Here is a 22,953-nt window from a genome sequence, read left to right as displayed (position 1 = left end):
TGGGGGCCAGGGACTCTCACTCAATGCAGAGGCTGTGACTTCCTCCCAGTTCTAAGGACATTGTGCAAATCACAGCAGGCAGAGAAGGGGCTTCTACCACTTTATACATGCTCTATCAGAGGGAAGAGGGAAGCATCCCTTCTCACAGCCAAAGGATTCATTGAATTTTCTAGGGTCCACAGGCAATGTGTTTGGAACACATGTTTAAATAGCTTACAGACTTATGCCCCAGGGGGAAATTTTGTCACACACTCTGCTCTCAGAGACTTAAGTACTCTTTGAGAACAAAGTCATTTTATGACAGCCCTTGGATTTCTCTCCTGTAGCTCTCAAATTGAAGTGAGTCTGTCTCAATTTAAACCTATTAAAGACCTCCCCGAGTTAATGGTTGAGTTTTAATTGAGTCCCTTGAAACTTCTGCAGAGTTGTGAGCAATGGAACAGAGGGTGTAGGTCAGGTGTATGTTATTTCCCCAAAGTTCTTGACTAGATGTTTTAGAGGCACTTCTCACCTGACAGACATCTAGTTAATATTAGCTGAAAGAAGCCACCAGTCAGTGAGTGAGCTGAACTTGTTGTCTCTCCTGACATGCCTATAAACATGATTTTGGAATGTAATGAGATGAGGATGTTAGTAGTGGAGGTGGAAATTACACCTTACCTAGGGAGTGAGTTTGACCACAAATGAAGCATGGGAGAGAAATAATATTTCACACAGGGTATACCTATCGGGTGTGGTTCTGAGAGCAGTTAATTAGATTTGTAGAAACAAGACCTATGCCAACTGGAAATCTAATTAAGCTTTAAGAGGTAGGTAGTAATTTCAACAACAGGACAATTGGCTCCTTATTCTTCAGCAAATGGAAATCTTTTTACCAAAATAGCAAAGAAGGTGTGGAAAGGGGAGTGCTTTAAATTGAGACTTAAGAGGCAGAGTGAACATCTTATGCAATAATATAAATAAAATTGCACACTTATTTTTTTAAATATGTTTTTATTTATTTCAGAGAGGGAGAGAGAGATAGAAACATCAATAATGAGAGAGAATCATTGATAGGCTGCCTCCTGCATGCTCCCTAGAGGCGAAAGAACTCACAAACCTGGTCATGTGCCTTTGACCAGAATCGAACCTGGGAACTTTCAGTCTGCAAGCCAATGTTCTATCCACTGAGCCGAACCAGCTAGGACTATACAATTATTTTTGAAGCATTTAAAAATTCTGGTATTTGATGATAACAATAAAAAGTTGTTAGCTTTAAAGGTATAGTATGGTTATGTAAGGTAATGTCCTATTTTTAGAGACTAGTTTTGAAATATATAAGGATGAAGAAATGTGATTTCTGGGGTTTGCTTTAAAGTTCTACAGAGAAAGAAAAATAGATAAAAAGAAGGGAAGAAAGGAGAGAGAAAATGAATATGGCAGAATCATGATACTTGCTGAGTCTAGTAATGGTAGGGTGATTCCTTCCACTATTCTGCTTTTGCATTTTGGGGAAATTGTATATAAAGGTGGATAGATGTTAGGGCCATGACATAGAAGGTCACATTGGTTGTGTGTAGTGGGAGTTTGAGAGGGAGTTTTGAGAATTCCAGCAAAACTCATTTGTGCACAATAGTTGTATAATATTAGTTATTTACCCAACAAGAGTCCCAGTGCATAAAAAATCATGCACTGGAGGGGAGGTCCCTTAGTCCCGCCACCCCCCGCCTCCCCTCATAGGCCAGGAGCCCTCAGTGGCAACAGGCAGCCTGGCAATCAGGGGAAGCAAACCCACATCATACCTGTGCTGCTGCCAATGCCTGAAGCTCAAGCCTCGGATGGCCCCAGTTACCTGAGCCTTGGGTGGCCCTGGGAGGTTGGGCAGCCGCCAACAAAGAGTTGCCTGTGCCTCAGGCCTGCCCTGGGCAGCTGGGTGGCTGAGGGGATTGGGGGACTCTGGAGGCCTTTGACTGCTCCATGGTAGGGATTCCCTATGAACAAGGCAGGCCCCCAGTACTGAAAGGGACATCATCCTGCCAGCTAGTCAGAGGCTTGAACTTATAAATCCATGCCTGCCATCCCCCTGGATCCAGGCCCTGCTTGAATTCAATTAACTGTGGCCAGTAAACAAAGTTATATTCCTTTCAGCAAAATGCTAAGCTGGCATAAACCTTTGCTTAGTATCCGTGTCCTGTACTAAGAATATGAAACCCTTTGTGGAGGCTAGGTCATAATGTGAGAAGACTCTCCCCACATGTCCCTTTTTCCCGTCAATCAAGGAGGTTGTAAACCAACTATTAGCCACAGACTTGCCCTGGGTTTTGTGTCTGAAGAGTGGAAAACCCCAAGCCAGTTCCAGGAGAGCACTTAAGTGGACACAGGTGAAGGTCACTCTGGTGTGTTGGGTGTATGGAGGGCCACCCTGAGGGGCAATACAACCAAGTGAAAATGAGATGTCATACTGTGCGGTTGGATCTCATAGTCAACGGACAGTCAGCTCTCCAGAAAGAAACAGGCTCCCTGTCCACATGCCAGTGCATTCTGGCCCTGGGCTGTCTCATTTGGCTCACTAAGTGGCCTGCCAGAGGAGCACCTGGGAAGAAGGCCACACACCCAGGCCCAGGGGCAGGGCTCCATGTGTGCCTCTCATCTCCCTTAATGTGAGGGAGTCAGTCCTGCTTTTTCTCCTTCTACTGCCTCTCATGCAGTGCCAGCCACCCATGTGCTTGCTGCTCTCCGCTGGGTGTAAGCAGCTTCCTAGTTTGCCACACAAAGCACCCGGCCCTTCATACTTTTTATTGCCATTACTTTATTTTCTTCTTCCTTCCCCTCTTCTAGTTTGGGCCCATCAACTTGGGAGCATATTTTACCATTTCTTAAGTACATTTCCTATTAATTTCAGAGAGGAAGGGAGAGGGAGAGAAGGATAGAAACCGAAATAATGAGACAAAATCATTGGTTGGCTGTCTCCTGCACATGACCCTGGGGAGTCAGTCCTGAACTCAGGCATCAGTCCCAACTGAGAATTCAATTATGTCCTCTTGGATTGTAGGTCTACTGAGTCACACTGGCCAGGCACACTCTGCTACTTCTATTGGGGAGAGAAAATGCTGAAATATCTATAACAGAGAGTGAGACCACCAAACCCCAAGAAAGAGGATCAGAGAACAAGAACATGCTTCTCTCTTCTCTCTCTCTCTCTCTCTCTCTCTCTCTCTCTCTCTCTCTCTCTCTCACTTGCACCCTGTCTTCCCATCTCCACTTTACAGGGAACGGTGTCCATGATGGGAATCAGAACCTCTGGAATTTGAGGAAAAGTATAAAAATGGGCAGGTTCTGGGAGAGGAAGGGCATGGGCTAAACATCGCATGATCTGGGTGTTGGTTGCTCACCACATATAGAGACCGTGTCCCATTAAGTTGTGTTGAGATTCACTTGTGGGGATAAGTTATGTAAAGCACTTGTCAGCATGTCCTATTCTGGAATTGCCCACTGTTATTAGCATTAATACTGATTATTAGCCACCAGATGTAAGTTAAGGAAGAAAAGTGAAAGTCAGTGCACCCTGGCCAGTGTGGCTAGGCATAGTCCTGTGCATTACAAAGGTCACCTGTTCGATTCCTGGTCAGGGCATATGTCCAGGTGGCAGATCCGGTCCCCAGGCAACCATTAATATTTCTGGCTCAATGTATGCTTCTTTGTCTTTCTCTCTACATTCATCTCTCTCTAAAGAATCAATTTAAAAACCCATCACATTAAAATAAGACAAAACAAAAGAAAACTCATTGCTGCAAGTTGTCTCTCAACAGGGTGTCCTGCAATTGACACTTTATTTGTTCTGGAGACCACAACTGAGAAATCCAGCAAAATTCTTCATTAGAATCTGTATTTTTCCATCAAAATATTCAAAAAGGCACAGTACCAAGGCAATGAGGCTTAGAAAGTGCATGTTTAGATAAAGACATCATCTATGAAAATGGGCATACAAGGACCCTGGGTAGGTGGTGACTGCTGGTGCACAGGGATCCTATACATGAAGGCCCTGTAAATGGGGGTCTCCAGGCCATCACAAAGCAAGCAGGGAGAGTAAGGCACACATAGTTGGTTTCTTACTATTGAATTTACCCCAGAACCCACCAATCTGCACAGCAGTCAGGCAGGTTGGACTTAGGGCAGCTGGGAGACAGGGTTGTTAAAGGGAAGCCTCTGAATAAAGAAGAGCCAAAGCCTGGCCTGCTTGGCTCAGGGGTTGAGATTCGACCTTTGAACGAGTTGCTCAGGGTTCAATTCCAAGTCCGGGACATGCCTGGGTTGTGTGCTCCAAGCCCAGTTGATGTCTTGTAGGGAGCAGCCAATCAATGATTCTCTCTCACCATTGATGGTTCTAACTCTTTCCTTCCTCTCTGAAAACAATAAAAATAAATATATCTAAAAATATGAAATAACGTAGGGTTTTGATACCCATAATATCCATTTAAAAAACACAAGAAGGAGCCGTTTGTCATAGTCAGAATTTTTATGCTGTTTCTTCTTCTCCTGTAATCTTCCTTTCTAGTCCACTTCTCCAGAGGATTGTATATAATGTGTTCTATTCTATACTGGGAAGTTTTGTATTGTTTTCCTACTTGTTTTTCTCTGCCCTAAAATACATTATCAATTCAAACCTACAATGGTATAATTTAGCTGAGTAAATTTGATGTGCAAGTGGCTTTATTAAGTGTTTCACCAATCCAGCAGCAAACCAGGTGGCAAAGAAAAAGGGTCTCACTGAGTCAATCCGAACAGGACTTATTCCCTCACTGCCCCCCAATCTGACATGCTAGACTTTAAAGTCCTTAAAAAAATGAGGTTCCATCTTACAAATTTTTCAATGTACTTCACATACACTATTCTAATAAAATTAATTTTAAGAAACCACACATTTCTTGGTAACTTAAAACATTCACGTTGGAAGTTTTGTTGATAACTATACACTCAACAAGCCAAGAGGTGAGTTTTTGAAAACCTTTCCTGTTCATGGTTTTTGTTTACATTCATTGATAAAATTACTGAGGCCTCATGATAACTCAACGTTTGGGCGAGCATACCCTTTGTGGTGCATTAAATGTCAAAGAGTTGAAGAGAAAGTGCATGATTAGTTCTACTGTAAAATACATTTCGCTATCAAGGGGCACTTTTGTTCATTTCATTCAGAGGTGTAATCAGGAAAGATAACTGGTTCAGTTTAAGTGCAATCTCTGTTTCAATCTCATTGTTCCCATATCAGATAGGTGCTGATGTCATTTCAATAAGCAAAAGGATGCTTACATTTAGATTTCTCCAAAACATTGATATCATTCCATATGTAATTTTTCTTCCTACTTATACTATTCCTTTAAAGGTTGAGGACATACAAAATGCCATAGGAAGGAGGTGAACAATTGTTTTGCAGACTTGTTGGAGGTTCCTCGACACTTTTTTACATTTAGGTTTTCCAAGGAGAATACTTAATTTGTTTCATGCACTGGGCCTCTAGCATCTACTATAATAAAAGAGAAACCCGCAAATTAACCATCACTCCGCTATGCCAAGCCACACTCACCAGCCAATCAGGAGCGAGTGTGCAAATTAACCCAAACAAGATGGTGGTGGCCACGGAGCTGGAGGAAGCAGGAGGTTTGGGTTGCCCCTGGCCATGGAGGAAGCCAAACTTCCCGTCTGCCCTGGCTGACCCTGTCATCTGCTGAAGGCTACAAAGTTTCAATTACAGAACATAAAGAAATCCTAGATACCTGCTCCCAGCTGGCCCTGGCCTCCACTCAAGGAGGTGCTGAAAAGAAAAAGAAAAAAAGGAGGGCCTAGGACCTTGGGTCGCCAGTGGGGTTTGCTCAGGCCAGGATGGGATGGCAGGGGTCGTTGTGGGTAAGCAGACTAGCAGGGGGGCTAGTAGGGAGTGAGCAGGTCATCAGTGGGGGTCAGTTGGAGGTGATCAGGACAGCAGGGAGGAGTTTGGAGTGAGCAGGCCAGCAGGGGGACATTTGTGGGTGAGGGTGCCAGCATGGGGCCTTTTGGGGGCAAGTAGGCCAGCAGAGGGGCAGTTGGGGATGAAGTATGAAGGGCCAGGTGCTTGGTGTTGTCCACTCTTCAGACACAAAACCCAGGCCAAGTCTGTGGCTCAGAGTTGGTTTACATCCTCCTTGATTGATGGGAAGGAGGGACATGTAGGGAGAGTCTTCTCACATTATAACCTAGCCTCCACAAAGGGTTTCATATTCTTAGTACAGGACACGGATACTAAGCAAAGGTTCATGCCAGCTTAGCATTTTGCTGAAAGGAATGTAAGTGTTTTTACTGGCTACAATTATTTGAATTCAATCAGGGGCTGGATCCAGGGGGATGACAGGTTTGGCTTTGTGAGTTCAGGCCTCAGACGAGCTGGCAGGATGATTTCCCTTTACATAGGGGGGCCTGGCTTGGAATAGGGAATTCCTACCATGGAGCAGTCAAAGGCCTCCGGAGTCCCCCAATCCTCTCAGCACCCAGGTGCCTAGGGCAGGCCAGAGGCACAGGCAAGTCTTGGTTGGTGGCTGCCCAACCTCCCAGGGCCACCCAAGGCTCAGGAAACCAGGGCCGGCCGAGGCTTGAGCTTCAGGCAGTGGCAGCAGCACAGGTATGATGGGGGGGGGTTGCCTTCCCCTGATTGCCAGGCTGCCTGTTGCCCCTGAGGGCTCCTGGCCTATGAGGGGAGGCGGGGGGTGGCGGGACTAAGGGACCTCCCCTCCAGTGCATGATTTTTCATGCACTGGGCCTCTTGTTGGGTAAATAACTAATGTTATACAACCACTGTGCAGAAATGAGTGTTGCTGGAATTCTCAAAACTCCCTCTCAAACTCCCACTACACACAACCGACCTGACCTTCTATGTCATGGCCCTAACATGTCTCCACCTGTATATGCAATTTCCCCAAATGTGCAAAAGCAGAATAGTGGAAGGAAACCCCCCTTCCATTACCAGACTCAGCAAGTATCATGATTCTGCCATATTCATTTTCTCTCTCCTTTCTTCCCTTCTTTTCCTCTATTTTTCTTTCTCTGTAGAACCTTAAAGCAAACCCCAGACATCACATTTCTTCATCCTTATACACTTCAAAACTAGTCTCTAGAAAAAGTACATTTCCTTGCATAACCATAGTATACCTTTAAAGTTATCAACTTATTATTGTTATCATCGAATACCAGAATTTTTTTAAATGCTTCAAAAATAATTGTATAGTCCTAGCTGGTTCGGCTCAGTGGATAGAGCATTGGCCTGTGGACTGAAAGGTCCCAGGTACGATTTTAGTCAAGGGCACATGACCAGGTTTGTGAGCTTGATTGCCACTAAGGAGCATGCAGGAGGCAGCCTATCAATGATTCTCTCTCATCATTGATGTTTCTATCTCTCTCTCCTTCTCTGAAATAAATAAAAATATATTTTAAAAAATAAGTGTACAATTTTATTTATTTTACTAGTAGCCCGTTTGCACGAAGATTCATGCAATAGACCTTCATTCACCTAGCTGCCTGTACTAGTTTTCTGCCATCACCAGGGACCCAGGCCTTGGCTGTGGCCACCGCCTTCTGCCTTTTTCAGGGTCGGGGCTTGGCCCCAGGTGGTGGCCTTGGGCTCTGCGGCACCCAACATCCTTGCTAAGGATCGCAGGAGCCAACCCCCAGTGGTTTCCTGCGATCAGTGCAGGCTGCCCACTGGTGCCCAAGGCCGGGAAAGCCTCCGCCCCTGGGACCCCCGTGAGCGGCGGGAGGGGCCGGGCCACGCCCCCCCAGGTGGCTGATCGACCCCCGGAACCCCCGGGAGGGGAGGGATGGTCCGGGCCACGCCCCCCCAAGGTGGCTGATTGACCCCGGGACCCCGGGAGGGGCGGGAGGGACCCGGACACGCCCCACGGGGGCCGATCGCCCCCGGGACACCCGGGGAGGGGCGGAAGGGGTAGGAGGGGCCCGGACACGCCCCCCCCGGGGTGCCGATCGCCCCAGGCACCCCCGGGAGCGGCGGCATGGGCCCGGCCACTTGGCACAGCCATCTTGAATTTCTCAAAGGCGGATATGCCACCCAGAGTCCCACCCCCAGCCTCCTGCCAGCCCAATCGTGGGCATAGCGGAGGTGCTGTCAATTTGCATGTTTCTCTATTATAAGGTAAGATTGCATAAGATGTTCACTCTGCCTTTTAAGTCTCAATTTAAAGCACTCCCCTTTCCACACCTTCTTTGCTATTTTGGTAAAAATATTTTGGTTTGCTGAAGAAAAGGAGCCAATTGTGCTGTTTATGAAATTGCTTCCTATCTCTAAAAGCTTAATTAGATTCCCAGTTGGCATAGGTCTTGTTTCTACAAATCTAGGTAACTGCTATCAGAACCACACCCGATTGGTATACCCTCTGTGAAAAATATTTCTCTCCCATGCTTCATGGGTGGTCAAACTCACTCCCTGGGTTAGGTGTAAGCGCCCCCCTCCCCTTCTAACATCCTCATCTCATTACATTACAAAATCATTTTGATAGGCATGTCAGGAGAGACAAAACTTCAGCTCACTCACTGACTGGTGGCTTCTTTCAGCTAATATTAACTAGATGTCTGTCAGGTGAGAAGTGCCTCTAAAACATCTAGTCAAGAACTTTGGGGAAATAACATACACCTGACCTACACCCTCTGTTCCATTGCTCACAACTCTGCAGAAGTTTCAAGGGACTCAATTAAAACTCAACCATTAACTGGGGGAGGTCTTTAATAGGTTTAAATTGAGATAGACTCACTTCCATTTGAGAGCTACAGGAGAGAAATCCAAGGGCTGTCATGAAATGACTTTGTTCTCAGAGTACTTAAGTCTTTGAGAGCAGAGTGTCTGACAAAATATTTCCCTGGGGCATACTTATGTCAGCTATTTAAACATGTGTTCCAAAGACATTGCTTGAGGACCCTAGAATATTCAATGAATCCTTTGGCTATGGGTAAGGGATGCTTCCCTCTTTCCTCTGATAGAGCAAGTGTAAAGTGGTAGAAGCCCCTTCTCTGCCTGCTGTGATTTGCCCCTTCTCTGCCTGCTGTGATTTGCACAATGTCCTTAGAACTGAGAGGAAGTCAGAGCCTCTCCATTGAGTGAGAGACCCTGGCCCCCATCCCGGGGCTTTGAAAGGAGCCTCTGGGTCCCATGGGACATTCAGGGCTGGCCTTGGGCAATGTCTTACCCATTCTGCTTGCAGCTGTGGAATGGCAGGGAAATGGTTCAGAGGTAAACACCATGTTTCCCCCCCAGAAATCTGTCCCCGACGTAGGCCTTGTTAACAGACTGACAGGTCATATAAGTTTCAAACCAGATGTGTGTTATTTATGTGAGTCAAACCTCTGGTTATTTCAAAAAGGAAGCTCTTGGGTAACATGCTTCTGATGAGGACCAGTTTCTGGAACCTGATACCCTGCGCAGGGCAGTGCGCCTGCCTCAGGCTGGTCACACGGGTAATTCCAGAACCTCTGGGGCTGTGGTAAGCTGTCTCTTGACCCCTCTTGGCCTTCATTGTCAACAGAGAGCAAATGGACAGGTCATAAGGGTTCAGACGCAGCAGGTGAGGCAGCCACCATGGCGGGTTCTGCTCTTGGGAAGCAGGGAAAAGAGTTCCAAGCCCTTGTCAAGGGCTCTTTGGGAATGAGTGTTTAAGGTTCTCACTTTATTATTTTTTCACAGGAATAAGGCAAAAGAATGTGTCCTGCACCTTTCCCATCAGGGCAGCACAAAGCGAGGGCACCTGAGGGCGGTGGTAATTCTCTCATTCTTTCTCCTCCCTGGGATCCTCCCAAAGTGCCCAGGAGCTCAAGGCTTCCATGTGGCCTTTTGGCTGTAGGTCAGTGTAGGACAGTGCCTGGCCTCTGCTGGGGATGCCAGTCAGGGAGGGATCCCTGTGAGAGCACTTGAGGAGGGAGACCCAGCAGAAGTAGCGCTTGTACTCTGGGACACCAGCAGGTGCCTGTCACAGTGCCCGTCCCGTGAACTGAGAGTTTCCTGACTCAGGAGTCATTTTGCCCTTTTGCTTCCTTGTTCTCTCTGTTTGCCACCCCCTTGGGCCCTTTCTTCTTCTCCCTGCCCACCTCCATCCCCAGCTCACGTGTACCGTGTGAGTTCCTAGCAGGAACTCTTCCAGGGAGACAGTAAGGTCCAACTGGAATCAGAGTCCGGTGAAAGCCAGGGCCCAAATCAGTTTCACCCCAAGATCTTGGTCCAAGGACTGATCAGGGTGGCCACCCCATGGCCTGGAACTAGTTCCCTGTCATGAGACTTGCTCCCCATCACCATGGCTCTACTTCCAGTTTTTCTACTTAACACTCGGATAGATTACAGTGACTATTTGGTCTAAGACCTCAAAAAGGACATTTCTAAAGTAGAAAGACTTCAACTCTTGAAGACCTGTTCCATGGCTCTGGCCCTATAAGTTGGGCCTGCAGGTCAGACCTGGGAGCCATGGAAACATAGAATGTTTTGTTTCTTCATCTCTGTTACAGCCTGGCAGTTGCTACCATATGTACCTCTGAGACATCCTCCTTCTGCCTTCTGTATTGGCTGGGTAACCATTGCGCTTTATTTTTACCCTAGTTAAGAAAGCCCTGAGATTTCTTGGAGGGTGGTGTGGTGTGTATGTAATCCATTCATTTTTTCTGTGAACGAGTTGATTGTCACCGGCAATTCTGCAGAGAGGTGAATGTAGGCCATCTTTATTTGTTTATCATTTATGTTAAAACTTGTCTTTTGTAAAAACATGTTTTTATTGCTTTTGGAGAGAGAGGAAGAGAGAGGGAGAGAGAGATAGAAACATCAATGATGAGAGAGAATCATGGGTCAGCTGTCTGCATGCCCCCTACTAGGGATCCATCTCACAAACTGTGCATGTACCCTGGACAGGAATCAAACCATGAACTCTGGGTTGATAGGGAAATGCTCTACCACTGAGTCACACCAGCCTGGACTGGCTACCTTAATTAGACAGAAATGAGCACCATCACATTTTCAGGCTGGTCTACATGCCTCTTAGCTGATAGCTTTGTCAAATCACAGGGCCTTTCATAAATCAAACACATATTTCTCTTTTTAAATGATCAGCTTTCTTATGTTCTTTTATGTTATAACTAGAGGCCCTGTGCATGACATTCATACACTGGGGAGAGGTGAAGGGTCCCTCAGCCTGGCTGTGCCCTCTCGCAGTCCAGGACCCCTTGGGGACTTCTGCCTGCTCCCCAGAATCAGGAGAGGCTCCCGCCACAGCTGCTGCCCTCACTAAATGTGAACCTAGCTTCTGGGTGAGTGGTGCTCCCCCTGTGGGAGCACATTGACCACCAGGGGGAAGCTCCTGCATTGAGCGTCTGCCCCCTGGTGGTCAGTGCACATCATAGTGACCAGTCATTCCGCCATTTAGTCAATTTGCATATTATGGTTATACTAGAGGTCGGGTGCACGAAATTCGTGCACGGAGAGGGGGGCGTGTCCTTAAGCCCAGCCTGCACCCTCTCCTATCTGGGACCCTTAGAGGGATGTCTGACTGCAGCTGTGGACATCCCTCTCACAATCCAGGACTGCTGGATCCCAACTGCTCACGTGCCTGCCTTCCTGATTGCCCCTAAACACTTCTGCCTGCCAGCCTGATCACCCCCTAACCACTCCACTGCCAGCCTGATTGATGCCTAACTGCTCCCCAGCCAGCCTGTTTGCCCCCAACTTCCCTCCTCTGCTGGCCTGGTCACCCTTAACTGCCCTCCCCTGCAGGGTTGATCTCCTCCAACTGCCCTCCCTTGCAAGCCTGGTGCCTCACAACTGCCCTCCCCTGCTGGCCATCTTGTGGTGACCATCTTGTGTCCAAATGGGGGCAGGATCTTTGACCATATGCGGGCAGCTATATTGTGTGTTTCAGTGATGGTCAATCAGCATATTACTCTTTTATTAGAAAGAATTATTATAGAACTAAGGCCCAGTGCATGAAATTCATGCACTCGGAAGGGGGGGGTGTCAGCTTGGCCTATACCTTTTTGAAGTCTGGGAGCCCTTGAGGGATATACAACTGATGGCTTAGGCCTGCTTCCCATGAGAGTGCACTGACCAGTAGGGGCCAGCTCCTGCATCGAGTGTCTACTCCCTGGTGGGCAATGTGTATCATAGCTACTGGTTGCTCCACTGTTGCTCGATTTGCATATTTGCCTTTTATTATATAGCATAAGACTACAGGCCTGGTGCATGAATCTGTGGATATTGAAAGGAAATTAATTACAAGGTGGCCAATGGGGTAGGACTGGGCAAGATGTGCTGGAAATGCCCTGGAGCCAACCTCCCATAGTCCTTGCCAGCCAGTCACACCTGGGGCAGCACAGGGGTTCAAAGGGCATCTGCAGAGACAGCGGAATCGGTACAGGATGTGGTGTCCCTTGGCCTGTCTGGCGAGCATCAGGCCGAAACTGGCAGCCCGACTTCCCCCAAGGGGTCCCAGAGTGCAAGAGGGCACTTTGCAAAGTTGCTTTCACTCGGCAGCTCCTGTGTTGAGCGTTTGCCCCTGGTGGTCAGTATGGGTCGTACCTACCAGCTGGCTGGTCAGCCAGTCAGTTGCCTAGTCTTTTATATATAGAGAGAGAGGCCCAGTGCACAAAATCCGTGCAAGGGGAAGTGGGGTGTCCCTCAGCCCAGCCTGCACCCTCTCCAATCTGACCCCCATTGAGGGTTGTCTGAATGCCCGTTTAGGCACAATCTCACTGCTGGCTCCCAACCACTCCCCTGCCTACCTTCCTGATTGCCCTCTAACCGCTCCCCTGCCAGGCTGTTTAATGTCTAACTGCTCCCATGCCAGCCTGTTTCATCCCAACTTCCCTCCTCTGCCAGCCTGGTAAACCCTTAACTGCCCTCCCCTGCTGGCTTGATCAGCCCAACTGCCCTCCCTTGCAGGCCTGGTCCTTCCCCTGCTGGCCTGATCGCCTGTTTGATCCTGACTTCCCTCCTCTGCTAGTCTGGTAACCCCTTAACTGTCCTCCCTTGCAGGCCTGTTCCCTTCCAACTGCCCTCCCGGCCTGCCATTTTGTGATGGCCATCTTGTGTCCACATGGGGGCAGGAACTTTTACCACATGGTGGCAGCCATCTTGTGTGTTGGAGTGATGGTTAATCTACATATTCCTCTTTTATTAGATAGGATAGAGGCCTGGTGCATGTGTGGGGCCAGCTGGTTTGCCCTGAAGGGTGTCCTGGATCAGGGTTCCCGTGGTGTGTGGGGTAGCCTGGGAGAGTGGCTTGTGGTGGTTTTCAGCCTGGCCATGCCCCATGGTGACACAAGCAGAGGCCCTGATATCTGGGGTTTATTTATCTTCTACAAGTGAAACATTGTAGTCTGTAGCAAAGGCCTAGGCCAGCCAGGGCTGCAGAAGCTTGGCTTCCTCCATCACCGGGGCAACCCTAGGCTCCTGCTCTCTCCAGCTCCATGGCCACAGCCATTTCTGTTGGGATTTATCTATCTTCTATAACTGAAACTTTGTAGCCTTAAGCGGAGGCCTGGGCCAGACAGGGTGTGTGGAAAGCTTGGCTTCCTCCATTGCTGAAAAAACCCAAGCCTCCCTCCTGCTCTCTCTGTGGCCCTAGACATCTTGGTTGGGTTGATTTGCATACTCAGTCCTGATTGGCTTGTGGGCGTGGCTTGTGGGTATAGCGGAGTGATGGTTTATGTGTATATTACTCTTTTATTAGATAGGAGACATTATATATATATATGTGTGTGTGTGTGTGTGTGTGTGTGTGTGTGTGTGTGTGTGTGTGTATGTATATATATACTAGAAGCCCGGTGCACGAAATTCGTGCATGGCGGGGGGTTGTCCCTCAGCCCAGCCTGCACCATCTCCAATCTGGGTCTCCTGGAGGAATGTCCGACTGCCCTCTCTCAATCCAGGACTGCTGGCTCCCATCTGCTTGCCTGCCTGCCTTCCTGATTGCCCCTAACTGCTTCTGCCTGCCAGCCTGATCACCCCCTAACCACTCCACTGCCAGCCTGATTGATGCTTAACTGCTCCCCTGCCAGCTTGTTTGCCCCCAACTTCCCTCCTCTGCCAGCCTGGTCACCCCTAACTGCCCTCTCCTGCAGGGTTGATCACCTCCAACTGCCCTCCCTTGCAAGCCTGGTCCCTCACAACTGCCCTCCCTTGTAGGCCGGGTGCCTCCCAACTGCCCTCTCCTGATGGCCATCTTGTAGTGGCCATCTTGTGTCCACATGGGGGCAGGATCTTTGACCACATGGGGACAGCTATATTGTGTGTTGCAGTGATGATCAATCTGTATACTATTCTTTTATTAGATAGGATAGAGGCCTGGTGCACGGGTGGGGGCCAGCTGGTTTGCCCTGAAGGGTGTCACAGATAAGGGTGGGGGTTCCCTTGGGGTGTGGGGCGGCCTGAGGGAGGGGCCTGTGTTAGTTTGCAGGCTGGCCATGCCCCCTGGCAACCCAAGGGGAAGCCCTGGTATCTGGAATTTATTTTCCTTCTACAATTGAAACTTTGTAGTCTGGAGCAGAGCCAAGCCTGCTGCTCCCTCTGGGGCGGCAGCCATTTTTGTGGCAGTTAATTCACCTTCTACAATTGAAACTTTGTAGCCTTAAGCAGTGGGCCCGGCCAGGGTGTGCGGAAACCTTTGCTTCCCCTGTTGCCGCCGGCAACCCTGGCCTGCTCTCTCAAACTCCATTCTGCCGCCATTTGTTTGAATTTGTTTACCTTCTATAAGTGAAACTTTGTAGCTTGAGTGGAGGCTTAGGCCTGCAACGGCTATGGAAAGCTTGGCTTGTTCTTTTACCTGGGAAACCTTGCTCTCTGTGGCTGTAGCCATCTTGGATTGGGCTTAATTTGCATACTTGCACTGATTGGCTGGTGGGCGAGGCCTGGCTGGTGGGCGTGTCTAATGCAGCAGAGTATGGTTAATTTGCATATTACCATTTTATTAGAGAGGACACACACACATACATACATACATACATACATACATACATACATACATACATAAACATCTTAGAGGCCCAGGGTACAAATTTGTCAAATTTGTGCATGTGTGGAGTCCAGCTGGTCTGCCTCAATGGGGGCCAATCAAGCTGGGCTGGAGGGAGCGAGGGGCCGTGGGCAATTGGCCAGCCAGCCCCATTCCCAATCAGGGTGTTGGAGGCCAATTAGGGGCTGGGATGGCTGGAGGGTGGGGAGATGTTGGGGACCCAGCTCAGTGTGGTTTGCTGCCGCAGTGCACATCATACACACCAGTCATTCCGGTCATTGTGGTCACTGGGCTTTTTATATATAGATAACACAATATAAAATTGACCATTTTAACCACTTTTTAGTGCACAGTTTAGCCGCATTTAGGACATTAACAATGCTGTGTTATCATCACCACCATCATCTCAACAACTTTTTCAGCTCCACAAACTGAAACTGTCTTCAATGAACCCTCCTCTCCCTAGCCCCTGGCACCCACAGTTGTTTTCTGTCACTCTGAGTTTCACTGCTCTAGGGACCTCATATACATGAAATGATACAGTACTTATGTCTGTGTTACTGACTTATTTCACTGGCAGAATGTCTTCATAGTTCATCCATGTTGTAGCATGTGTCCAAATTTCCTTCCTTTTCTTCTTAATATATTTTTATTGATGTCATAGAGGAAGGGAGAGGGAGAGATAGAAACATCACTGGTAAGAGAGAGTTGTTAATAGGCTGCCTCTTGCAACCCCCTGTACTGAGTATCGAGCCCACAACCCAGGCATGTGTCCTGATGGCAATCGAACCACCGACCTTTTGGTACATGAGACAATTTTCAAACAACTGAGCCACACCAACCAGGGTCACTTTCATTGTTATGGTGCATAGAGAGCCTATATATGCTCATTATTAAAATTATCATGGGATTTTCTTTTCATTTATACTATTTTTTGATGTTAATCCTTAGCTGAGGAAATTCTACCCCTTGGTTTTTAGAACAAGTGTAAGGGAGGGAAGGACAGGGAATGATGAAGGCATAGAGAAAGAGAAAGTGACAGAGAGAAACCTTAATGTGATAGATACATCAATTGGTTGCCTCCTACATGTACCTTAACTGGGGCTAGGGATTGAACCTGAAACTCAGGCATGTGCCCATTACCAAATTGAACCTGAGACCCTACAGTGGGCTGATGTTCTACCCACTTAGCAACACAGGAAAGGTCTAGTATTTACTCTTTTGATATGAATAAATGTCAACGCATATTAGGACACCAGAAAGTACTATGTCAACAGCAAGGGCTTTGGAGCCTGGATGTGCTATTTATATCTCTGTAACCTTGAGTAGGTTCCTAAAACTCTCTGTGCTCAGGATCCTCATCTATGAAATGGGATCATAGCCGTATATGTATTAGTGGGTCATATTAACTGAATGCATTAATATTCATGTGTTTGAAATAGGTCATGGCCCATACAGAGCACAATATACACATGTAAGAAATCTTTGAAGCGGTGCAAAGGTTGGCTGGCATGGTTCTGAGAACCACCCTCTACCTGACCACACCTCTTGCATTTCAGGGGTTCTTTCTCCTGGTGGACCATTTCCTGTTGGCTGGACATTCCTCACCTATCCCCATTCCCTGCAGTTCCCAAGTATACCTGCCATCTCCGATCTTCTGAACGCTCAGGGCCTTCCACATGGACTGCTGGTAAAATCCTCTCTAATAAAATGGTAATATGCAAATTAACCATCACTCCGCTACATAAGCCCTGCCCACCAGCCAAGCACGCCCACCAGCCAATCAGGGCGAGTATGCAAATTAACCCCAATCCAAGATGGCTACAGCCACAGAGAGCAAGGTTTCCCAGGTAACAGAGCAAGCCAAGCTTTCCTTAGCCGTTGCAGGCCTAAGCCTCCACTCAAGCTACAAAGTTTCAATTATAGAAGGTAAACAAATTCAAACAAATGGCGGCAGAATGGAGCTTGAGAGAGCAGGCCAGGGTTGCTGGCAGCAACAGGGGAAGCAAAGCTTTCTGCACACCCTGGCTGGGCTCACCCGCTTAAGGCTACAAAGTTTCAATTGTAGAAGGTGAATTAACTGCCACAGAAATGGCTGCCACCCCAGAGGGAGCAGCAGGCTTGGCTCTGCTCCAGGCTACAAAGTTTCAATTGTAGAAGGAAAATAAATCCCAGATACCAGGGCCTCTGCTTGGGTTGCCAGGGGGTTTGGCCGGCCTGCAAACCACCACAGGCCCCTCACTCAGGCCGCCCCACACCCCAAGGGAACCCCACCCTGATCCGGGACACCCTTCAGGGCAAACCAGCTGGCCCCCACCTGTGCACCAGGCCTCTATCCTATCTAATAAAAGAGTAATATACAGATTGATCATCACTGCAACACACAATATAGCTGCCCCCATGTGGTCAAAGTTCCTGCCCCATGTGGACACAAGATGGCCACTACAAGATGGCCAGCAGGAGAGGGCAGTTGGGAGGCACCCGGCCAGAAAGGGAGGGTAGTTGGGAGGCACCCTGCATGCAAGGGAGGGCTGTTGGAGGTGATCAGCCCTGCAGGAGAGGGCAGTTAGGGGTGACCAGGCTGGCAGAGGAGGGAAGTTGGGGGCAAACAGGCTGGCAGGGGAGCAGTTAAGCATCAATCAGGCTGGCAGCGGAGTGGTTAGGGGGTGATCAGGCTGGCAGGCAGAAGCGGTTAGGGGCAATCAGGAAGGCAGGCAGGCAAGCAGTTGGGAGCCAGCAGTCCTGGATTGTGAGATGGATGTCCGACTGCCCGTTTAGGCCCAATCCCACCAGGATCGGGCCTAAACGGGCAGTCGGACAACCCTCCAGGAGTCCCAGATTGGAGAGGGTACAGGCTGGGCTGAGGGACAACCCCCCGCCATGCACGAATTTCGTGCACCGGGCTTCTAGTGTCTAAATAAGATATAAGGAGACTTTCTAATTTGGTCTTCAGGAAAGACATATCCCCATCCCCCCAGGTGCGGACACAGACTCACCCAAATGTCCCCAACCTGGCATGTTTTCCTGCAAAGGCAGGCTTCTCCTCCCTGACTCCCTCACTCCACCAAAACTCACTGGGCCTGGGATCCATTCCCTCATCCCTCTGTTGGCGAGGAGGTCATCAGACTGGCTGTCAACCCATCCCATCTCATGATGGAACTTTCCAATGGGTAACATCTAGAGGGCATGTTCCCCTGGTGAGTCGATACTCTACTGAGCATATCAGGCTTCCCAGCAAGGAGCTAGGGTTTGGAGGAGCCAAACAACTTCTGCCTGGGGAGCTCCCTATGGAATTCACTCTGAGTGGGCCTCATTCCCTCATGTTAATCAGCAGAGAGAAGCCCTGGGAACCCCATTTTCTGGTTAGTCCAGCAACTGCTCCCATGAGTTCAAATGAAAAAGAGATCCAAATAAGTTAGCCCACAATCTAGATGTTGCTTCACATGATATACTTGCTTCATGCAGAACACATCAGGATATTTTTAACTTGCACCCGAAAGAAGCCAACATGTAAAGGTGAGATTTTGAGTGTGGGATAAGTAAAAAAGTAAATAGGCATGACTTATATTAGGTAACATGTAAATCTTCAATGTCATGTTTATTTTTAACTACAAAAGTATGTATGGTTTCCATTACACCCCATGCAAATTACAGAAAAATACATAAATAGGAATGAAAATATTCCCCTCTCAACTGATCTGTGTACTTCCTTCTAGTTTTTAAAAAATAATGTATATATCTATTTGTAAATATAAATAAAATTACATCTTTATGTATTTCTTTTGACAAAATGGTCATACTATAAGTATTATTATTCACTTTTTTTTGGTAGGATACAGAATTTTCTTCAGACAGTTCATTCTTGGAAATGGTCATGTAAAAATGCACTTTAATCTTGAATGTAACATAAGTGACTTAAACACTCTTCTATTAATAGACATTTAAGTCATTCTAGTTTTTCTCTCTGATAAATGATGATGAAACTAGCATCTCATACATTTTCACAACTCATACAAATGCCTCAAAATGGTTCTTGGAATCAAAGATGTTGGTACAAACATTTCCACTTGTTAGATAGATTTTTGTTTTTTCTTAATCCTCACCCAAGAATATGTTTTCCATTGACTTTTTGAGAGACGGGGAGGGAAGAAAGGAGGAATGGAGGGAGGGAGGGAGAGAAAGAGAGACAGAAAGAATCAATGGGAGAGAGAGTCCATAGCCTGGGACTGAAGGTGAAACCAAGGATTTGCCCTTGAATCGAATCTTAATGCCCTTTTTGCTTGGTCCGTTCATCTAACCACTTAGGAACACTGACCAGAGCAATCATTTTAACATTTTAAACTATATATTTTTATTGATTTCAAAGTGGAAGGAAGAGGGATACACTTCTTCTGCACCTGCTACAACACCGCCGCCCTTCATCTCTCCCTCAGCTGCTTCTGCCTCATGCTCACGGTGGCCTGGAACTTTATCACAGACTTTTCTGGCCAAACCACCCTGGAGTTTCCACCTAAGTTTCCTGTTAACAAAGACATGGTCCACAGTAAGCACATCTCCTACATGCTGCCGCTGGGTGTCCTGGCCTCCATTTTCTCCCTCATAAGCGTCATGATTTTCTCCACGGATAGCTGTTCCATGGAGCAGGAGAAACCCAAACTGTCAAGGCCAAAGGTCTGAATGAGGGCCCGCCCTCTGCAATGGCTGGCAGGAGCTTTCCTGAAGAAATGTCCTGTGTACACTTCATAGAGTTGTAACCATCCAGGCGTTCCCAATAAAACAGGCTTGGCTTTCCAGAGTGTGTCTGAAGCTCCTATTCTCCTCTCCTGCTCTCTTCTGCAAGCGTTTTTTTTTTTTCTTTGAAGCTGCTTGCGTGCTGAAATCTGTAGGCAAACATATTCTGTATATACTGTCACAACTCAAAGGCCCTGGCTCCGTGGTTGAGTATCAGGGCACATGCCCCTGTTGAAGGCTCAATTCCCGGTAAGGGGATGTTTCTCTGTCTCTCTAATCCTTCCTTTCTCTGAAATCAATAAAAACATATATTTTTATAGACAATGAGGACAAAGTCAACACATTTTCAGATAAAAAACCTATAACGGGCAGTCAGACATCCCTCTCACAGTCCAGGACTGCTGGATTGTGAGAGGGCTCACAACTGCTTGCCTGCCTGCCTTCCTGATTGCCCCTAACAGCTTCTGCCTGCCAGCCTGATCAACCCCTAACGACTCTGCTGCCAGCCTGTTTGCCCCCAACTTCCCTCCTCTGCTGGCCTGGTCACCCCTAACTGCCCTCTCCTGCAGGGTTGATCACCTCCAACAGCCCTCCCTTGCATGCAGGGTGCCTCCCAACTGCCCTTCCTTGCAGGCTGGGTGCCTCCAAACTTGTGGTGGCCATCTTGTGTCCACATGGGGACAGGATCTTTGACCACATTGGGACAGCTATATTGTGTGTTGCAGTGATGATCAATCTGCACATTACTCTTTTATTAGATAGGATACAGGCCTGGTGCACAGGTGGGGGCCAGCTGGTTTGCCCTGAAGGATGTCCCAGATCAGGTGGGGGTTCCCTTGGGGCGTGGGGTGGCCTGAGCAAGGGGCCTGTGTTAGTTTGCAGGCTGGCCATGCCCCCTGGCAACCCAAGCGGAGGCCCTGGTATCTGGAATTTATTTTCCTTCTACAATTGAAACTTTGTAGCCTGGAGAGGAGCCAAGCTTGGGGCTCCCTCAGAGGCCGGCAGCCATTTCTGTTGGGGTTATAATTGAAACTTTGTTGCCTTAAGCGTGTGGGCCCAGTCAGAGTGTGTGGAAACCTTTGCTTCCCCTGTTGCCGGCAGCAACCCTGGCCTGCTCTCTCAAGCTCCATTCTGCCGCCATTTGTTTGAATTTGTTTACCTTCTATAACTGAAACTTTGTAGGTTGAGTGGAGGCTTAGGCCTGGTAAGGGCAAGCAGAAAGCTTGGCTTCCTCTGTTACCTAGAAAACCTTCCTCTCTGTGGCTGTAGCCATCTTGGTTTGGGTTAATTTCATGCTCGCTCTGATTGGATGGTGGGCATGGTTTGAGGGCGTGGCTTGTGGGTGTGTCGGAGGTATGGTCAATTTGCATATTTGTCTATTATTAAGTAGGATTGTGCTCATTAATTGGTTAATGAACTTCTATTAAAAAAAAATTCTAAACCAACCACTGTCGAGCCATCTTTATTATTATTGGGTAAACTAGGGGCCTGGTGCCCAAAGATTCGTGCACAGGGGGGATGTCCCTCAGCACAACCTGCACCCTGTCCAATACGGGAACCTTCAGGGGAACCCTCTCCATTCACAGAGTTTCTGTCTGTCTTTGCAATCATATGAGGGGATTGTCTGAGACCCCAACCCAGTTTGGTTTGGTGCTCACAGATTAATAGAGGTCTTTTTTTTTTCTTTGATCCATTGGTGGAGATTTCTTATAAATGGTAGGATATCTTTCCTTTAATATTTCCTCAACACTGTGACTTTACTTATGTCTCTCACCTTTGCTTTCCCTCCATCCCCTACCCACAACAGGAACTTGCTCTAGGCTCACTTTGCTCTAGTGTTTTGGAGATCCCACAATGCATCTGCCATCAGAACTATGATTCCCAGAATCCCTGATGCTCCCCACACTCTTGGTTTCCACTTCTCATCCATGGGCTACAAAAACCAAAGGACTGTGAACGCCAGCTGTCCCCAGGCAGGCCTGACAGGACCAGACAATCCAGTGGTCCCGGGACCCCGGCCGCTTGGCATCTTACCCCGACCCGGGCTGCTCTGGGCCTGCGTGCTTAGGCCTGGATCTTCCGGGGAACTGGAACACACACTGAGTCACAACAACGATGCAGTGGGCGTCCCACGCTGCTCCCAGCTGCTTATTGCCTGTGTGTGTGCCCTCTGCCCACAGGCCCGCTATCTTCATTGGGTGAATTTGTATATTCACCCCTGTTTGGCTGTGGGCTTCACGAAGGTACGGTCAAATTACACATTTTTCTAATATCGTATCTAATAATAGAGTATCATGCCAATTAACCATCCCTCTGCGACAAAAATGGCGGCCAACATAGCCACAACATGGCAGCACCCAGTCCCCTCAGCTCAGCTGCTGGAGTGTCTAGCCTGTCTGCAAGAGTATCAAGGCTGGATCCACCTCTGGAGGGGTTTTTGATCTGCCCCCAAACATGGCATTCACAGCCTGGACAGCAGGGCATGGAGGATTCCTTAGCACGGCAGCAGCGGGGAAGCCCCAAACCCTGCAAACAGAGTCCAGACAGCAAGGCATGGAGGCTTCCTTAGAGCGGCAGAGGCTTCCTTAGTGCGGCAGCAGCGGGGAAGACCCAGACCCAGCTAACAGAGCCAGGATAGCAAGGCATGGAGGCTTCGTTCCCAGGGTGATGGCGGGGGAAGCCCCAGGCCCAGCAGACAGAGCCAGGACAGCAGGGCATGGAGGCTTCGTTCCCAGGGTGATGGTGGGGGAAGCCCCAGGCGCAGCAGACAGAGCCAGGACAGCAGGGCATGGAGGCTTCCTTAGAGTAGAGGCAGCAGGAACACCCGCAGGCCCAGCACACAGCCCAGACAGCAGGGCTTCGGAACTTCCTTAGTGCTGCAGGGGCGGGGAAGTATCCAGACATGGCAGACAGAGCCCAGACAGCAGGGCTTCGGAGCTTCCTTAGCACGGCTGCGAAGGAGCAACCCCAGCCCCAGCAGACAGAGCCAGGACAGCAGGGCTTGGGGGCTTCTTTAGGGTGGCAGTGGCGGGGAAGTCCCCCGACATGGCGACAGAGCCCAGACAGCAGGGCTTGGGGACTTCCCTAGAGCAGAGGGGGCGGAAACACCCCCAGGCCCAGAACACAGCCCAGACAGCAGGGCTTGGGAGCTTCCTTAGTGCTGCAGTGGCGGGGAAGTCCCCAGACATGGCAGACAGAGCCCAGACAGCAGGGCATTGGGGCTTTC

Source organism: Cnephaeus nilssonii (genome assembly GCF_951640355.1).
Source record: "Cnephaeus nilssonii genome assembly, chromosome: Y".
Lineage (NCBI taxonomy): Eukaryota > Metazoa > Chordata > Mammalia > Chiroptera > Vespertilionidae > Cnephaeus > Cnephaeus nilssonii.
The sequence above is the reverse complement of the archived record's forward strand: the minus strand, read 5'-3'. Positions refer to the sequence as shown.